This window comes from Rutidosis leptorrhynchoides, chromosome 3, assembly GCF_046630445.1.
Source record: "Rutidosis leptorrhynchoides isolate AG116_Rl617_1_P2 chromosome 3, CSIRO_AGI_Rlap_v1, whole genome shotgun sequence".
Classification (NCBI taxonomy): Eukaryota; Viridiplantae; Streptophyta; class Magnoliopsida; order Asterales; family Asteraceae; genus Rutidosis; species Rutidosis leptorrhynchoides.
The window spans coordinates 390,012,096-390,018,368 of NC_092335.1; the positions used below are offsets into that span (position 1 = coordinate 390,012,096).

Genomic DNA, 6,273 nt, shown 5'->3' on the forward strand with positions numbered 1-6,273 from the left:
TTTAATTTTTATAATGTTGATGTCATTATTTTATATTAATATTAATATTAATTTTAATTAATACTGATACAAGATAAAAACAAATACAAAGCTCTAAAATGATTATGTTATCCTTTCACTAATTACACTTTAATTTTCATAATGATGACGTTTTAATTTTATATTAATTTTAATTCTAATTAAAAAGATACAAAATAAAAATAAATAAATGCCGATAATATGTGGATGCCGAATTGGAAGGCAAAAATAATTAATAAAATATCATTTAATATGTGATACGGTATTATTGTTTTATAAATATATATCTCGAGGCATCTCCACCATATATTATCACAACTCTTTTTCTCAATATGTACAAATCTTTACAACTATTATTCTCGATCTTCACCATATTATCCAATAGACTTTTATTTCCAAAAAGAGGTACAAACCTTCATGTCATTGTTAATGGTTTTTTCAAAAAATTATTCACTTTTATGCGTTGTTTGATGATGAAATTTATCACACCTTGAATGTTTTATTATTGTATGTTTGTTAAACAACAAGAATCTGAAAATCGATAATATACGTCATATCATATTGTGACTATTTAAAATGAAGGTATATAGTATGATAGAAGAATTCAAAAATAATCATGATTTTTGCGAGGTTGAACTAGGTATTTTCAATCCTTCTTTTAATGTTAAATAAGTACCATTTATGATAAGGAAAATAGTATTTGTAATGAAAATTAGAGGAATGTGGTGGAGAATGAATGTAGTTCATTTATTATGATCAAGTTAACAACGACAAATTTCTTAGTCGAAATATGTGGTCCATATTAATATTAATACTAATTCTAATTAAAAAGGATACAAAATAAAAATAAATACAAAGCTCTAAAATGATTATGTTATCATTTCACTAATTACACTTTAATTTTCATAATGATGACGTTTTTATTTTATATTAATATTAATTCTAATTAAAAAAGATACAAAATAAAAACAAATAAATGCCGATAATATATGACTGCCGATTTGAAAGGAAAAAATAATTAATAAAATATCATTTAATATTTAATGCGGTATTATTGTTTTATAAATATATATCTCGGAGCATCTCCACATATATTATCCCAACTCTTTTTCTCAATATGTACAAACCTTTACAACTATATTTCTCAATCTTCACCATATTATCCACGAACCTTTTGTTTCCAAAAAGCAAGTACAAACCTTCATGTCATTGTTAATGGTTTTTTTCAAAAAATTATTCTCTTTTATGTGTTGTTTCATGATGAAATTTATCACACCTTGAATGTTTTATTATTGTATGTTTGTTAAACAGCAAGAATCTGAAAATCGATAACATACATCATATCATATTGTGACTATTTAAAATGAAAGTATATAGTATGATAGAAGAATTTAAAAATAATCATGATTTTTGCGAGGTTGAACCAGATATTTTCAATCCCTCTTTTAATGCTAAATAAGTACCATTTATGACAAGGAAAATAGTATTTGTAATGAAAATTAGAGGAATGTGGTGAGAGAATGAATGTAGTTCATTTATTCTGACCAAGTTAACAACGACAAGTTTTCTTAGTCGAATTATGTGATCCCACGGGTCATTAAACTAAATGACTTTAGCATTTACATTCACTTAATATCTACAATATATCATTATACTGTTTCGTTTAATCAAACCCGTGATTCCACGAGTTATTTCACTAGTTGTACTCTTATTTGTTTAGAACAAGAGTTGAGGGTTCGCGCGTTCCTGCTCTAAGGTTTATGCGATTTTAACGCTAGCTATCAATTTGCACGACACATTTTACCTGCTGATTTTTGGGGCATACAAACTACAACGAAAACAATTATATCCTACACAACCGACAGTCATTCGTTGACGAACATATAAGGAATTTCAACTACATACAATCATAGGTATTAAAGTTAAGAGTGACTCAGGTTCTTTTGGACATCCTGTATGAGATGGAACAGTAGTTCCAGTCAATTTTATAAAGTGTTTTAAGAACTACATTCGAATAAACAATAATCATAATGTCAACAATGACATTAAACACAACAATAAAACAGCATACCTCATATCTAAACTAATAAGCGAAAAAAAATATCGAAAACGACTCAAAAACTGACTACAGGAGAAGCAAAGGATATGCCATTCTTTATAACTGACTCCATTCTTTATAACCTCACTTCATTTTTCCAGAATGTGCCAATCTTTTTTCTTCTTTTGCTTCATTTGACAACCCACAAAATAGTTGTCCGAAACACCAATCTAAAAGGGGTGTTGATTAAGTCCAATTGTCATGCTTCCCTTAATCAATGTAATCCAAAATTAACTTATTATATGAAAAGAAGCAAAAGATACAAATTTAAAGAAACTTAAGCTTACGTGATCATTTAATGTTGGTCACCTTACTCTTTATAATTAACAAAGCAAAACCAAAAACACATATCATAACATTAGGAGGGGAAAAGTTTATCAAAGTTAAACGTACATTCCATTTATGCAGCTAATAGCTCTCTTTTAGAAACTGTAATCACAAAGACAAATAGCAACAAAAGTTAAATTAGCACCAAATTAAAATACTTTGCAAAGGGATCAATGTGATACGCTTCTTCAAAACATCAAAATATCCAAGCACCTACCAAAATAATAATGTAAATCATTTCTTTAACACTTCAAAATAAACGGCAAGTTGACCTTTTCATCTGCCAGCTCTAGTGTAATATCACTGAAAAACAAATGCAATGTATACACATTCCATAAAATAAAATAATTAAAATATAATTATTCAAGGACAACTTGGAAGGATATAACATTAGAGTTCCATCAGTGACATCAATTTTGCATACATTAAAAGTATATTAATTAACTAAAATAGATACAACCACAGGTTAATGGGTCAAAATTGTCACCTTTATAAAACTATGTTAATATATATTATGTAACTTTGATTGAGAACCTAAGGTATATTCACAGCCACAAAGGATGTAAAAACAACTATTAAAAAAGCGAAAATACATTAAAGTGATACACTCTACCGTTAAAGTGATCACAGCCACTCTACCATTACTCCTTTGCCTAACTACTGAATCCTTCTCTGTCCTATTTCTACACGATTTAATTACTTCTCGCATATAAAATTAGATAAAGGTTATCTAAGTGAACAAACAAGAAATAGGATTAATTTTGGGTGGTGATAGGAACCACTTAGGTCACACCGTCACACTGTACGAACTGTTTGAAAAATAGAATATGTTATACAATGATGGTTACACGAAATATATCTTACCATCTCTACCTCATGTTGAGCCTTTCCGATGGCCCTTTCCTCCCTTTCTTCAAATTTGGCCTGTAAAATTGTGCTAACAGCAGCATCAAGTCAGTATTTGCAATACTGTATTTATGATCATACACCCATATATACAACATCAATATACGCACTACGCCATTATTATTCACAAATTTAACAACAAAATCCATAAAAATGAAAACCTTGTAAATGAAAGTTTTAATTTGAATGTTTATGGAAATGAAAAATCTATTAAAATGATGAAATGAATAATACGAAAAACACTCACCTTTTCTGTTCGAAGTATCAGAAAGAGGAATCCTCATAGTCCCTTTTCACTTCTCTTGAAATACACCACTTCTTAATGTATATAACTAGTTGAATTACAGACCGCGCGTTGCGGTGGTTACTTTTGGGCAAACGTTACATCAAGCTTGGAGGTCACCTTGGACGATACTTTTATGATTTAATTATTTATTATATTATACTCCGTATATGTTTATGATTTGATTATCGTTATGATTTTATTTACTCGTTTAAGTTTCATATAGCATATCGGCTAACTTATGGTCCTCCTTTGAGTTTCGGTTCAATTGAATGAATCTATCAAATTAAGGTAAACGTACAGTTCACATTTACAAAACGGAAAATAGAGCTTATGGAATACTATATTAATACAAAACAGACAACACAAATTAAAGTTATGTATGTGTAGCTATTAAACATATTTACACTTGTCATGCATACGAACAACAACATATAATATACACTTTTCATGCAAATATAATACTCGGTATAGACTTTTCATGCAAATGAACAGCTTCAACAATATTTGGCTTTCTAATTTTTTTACATAAAATAATAACCCATTAAAATTTTAACGGAGTAGCGATGCTACTGTAACTATATAGATAGAAGCTGACATAAATAACGATAATAATGTGCGTGTTGTAGAAGATTAAAGTTCGAGTACTTATTTCTGTCACGTGAATGAAACAAAGAGCACAGCTATCAGCTTTAGGGCAATGTCCTGCTTAACCTACACAGTGAAGAAATTAAGTCTTTTTGGTAGATCACGTGAGGGGAGACCTTCTATCCGAAGTCCACACCCTCTCTGTCCTACCAAGAAATCTGTCATATGGTTAAACACTGAGTACAACAACAAATTCAAGCAAAAAGTAAGCAAGCAACACCAACGATGAGGGTATAACAACCTTTATGATGAAAAAAATTCAGTCAACCTAAAAATGTTTCCAATTTCAAACTCTATGCATTTGTTCTAATCAATATACAAACTAACTACTAAATTACACTATTGATAACTAACGATAAAAAAAGTTATAGTACTTGAAGATGATCAACTACATAGTAATAAAACGTTTGACGTTTGGAAGAAAAAAACAGTTTAAGCATATACACTATTTGACCTTCACCACAATTCGGCCTTTCCCAACCAAGTATTTCAAGAGCATGAACCGACATCTAATGCTATATACATAAAATACTTCTAACTAACAACCCATGCCAAAGAATTTTGCAAAAATTTTTTTGACAAAACATGCACAAAGGTGTATAAGAATAGGTAAAACAATGTACCTTTTGAATCCTAAAAAGAATAATCCACCGGCAACTTGATTGGAAGCTCAGAGTTTAGTATACACCATCTCTCCCACACATGATTCTCAGGCTATCATTATACACAACTGACACCAACTCAACTACAGAATCCGATAACCAAAATAAATAAATAAATAAATAAATAAATAAAGGGCAAATTGACCAGAAAGGTAACATAAGTGCCACTTTTTCCTGATAAAGGGTATATCAGTTTTTTTCTTGCCCACAAAAGAGCTTAATTTCAACTTAATGCGTAAAAGAGTGTCTGATTGAAAAATAGTGTCAATTGAGGTAATATCTGACCGTGTCATTATACTATATTATAAAATTTATAACCTATGGCATAGATAAATTTCACTATAACTTAGATTGAAGACTACCAAAATTTTACTGTAACCAACAAACTTTATAAAGTAAATTGTACACAATTTAATTCTAGAACATTATTATAAGAGAACTATACCTCTTGTTTGACCTCACCTTTATCATCGGGATCGCTATCTACACTGTCATCGTTGTCATCGTCTCCATCGTCATTTCCATCTTCACCTTCCTCCTCGTCATCAGCTTCTACAGGCTAAACTGCTTGAAAGAACGAAAATATCTTCAATTGCGGCAACAGCGGTTACGACGGTGGTGGCTATGGCGGAACGCTAATTTTCAACCCTACTTTGAATCGATTATAATGAATCAGGAAAATCCGGATAAGTGGCGAAGAACGTCGCTCGATTCCAGCGAATCAGCAAAATAAAGGTGGTTTTCAAACACACCTAAAGAAGATTTTACTATATCTCCAATCGATTGCAAGAAATCAGAGTAAGATGAAGAAATACTTATGCATCTTTAGACGAGTGAGTCGGTCAATAGTAATTGGAGAGGAAGAAGAAGCGCACCAGTGGTTGAACGAATTAGGGGTGGGAAGAATAAAGAGCGTAAGGTTAACCCTAATTTTTTTTTTAACCAGCTATGTACGCTGGCGAGGTTTTTAAGGGAAGGAAAGGTTGGCGTTTGTGGGGGGTTTTGTGAATAGAATGACAAAAAGTCAGGTGGCACAAAAAGTCAGGTGGCAATTAGTATGTATGGGAAATTACATTATATTGAAATGTAGATATTCACGAACTTCCCTTACAACTACAAATTTTCGTTTGTATTCACATATGCCATATCAGGAGTTCAAATAGGAGCAATATACTTGTACATTATTCAATACCCAAATGTAGATCTTCAACCCACCTGAATTCTAATCGAAACATACAATAACAGCAGTAAGAGTATCATACCTTGTTGCAGCTGATGCAAAACTAACACCTGTTTGTAGTTCATAGTCTGAAAGACCTGGCTGTAGGAGT

The 6,273-nt window shown here is 30.9% G+C and overlaps 1 long non-coding RNA gene across 1 annotated transcript; it reads right to left on the minus strand.

Moving 5' to 3' along the window:
- Positions 1-1,956: 1,956 nt before the first annotated feature.
- Positions 1,957-5,970, minus strand: LOC139902820 (uncharacterized). The gene is made up of 3 exons (XR_011777715.1): positions 4,904-5,970; positions 2,661-4,346; positions 1,957-2,545 (listed from the first exon to the last, which is right to left on the minus strand). It is a non-coding gene; the product is annotated as an uncharacterized lncRNA (long non-coding RNA).
- Between the last annotated feature and the right edge of the window lie 303 nt (positions 5,971-6,273).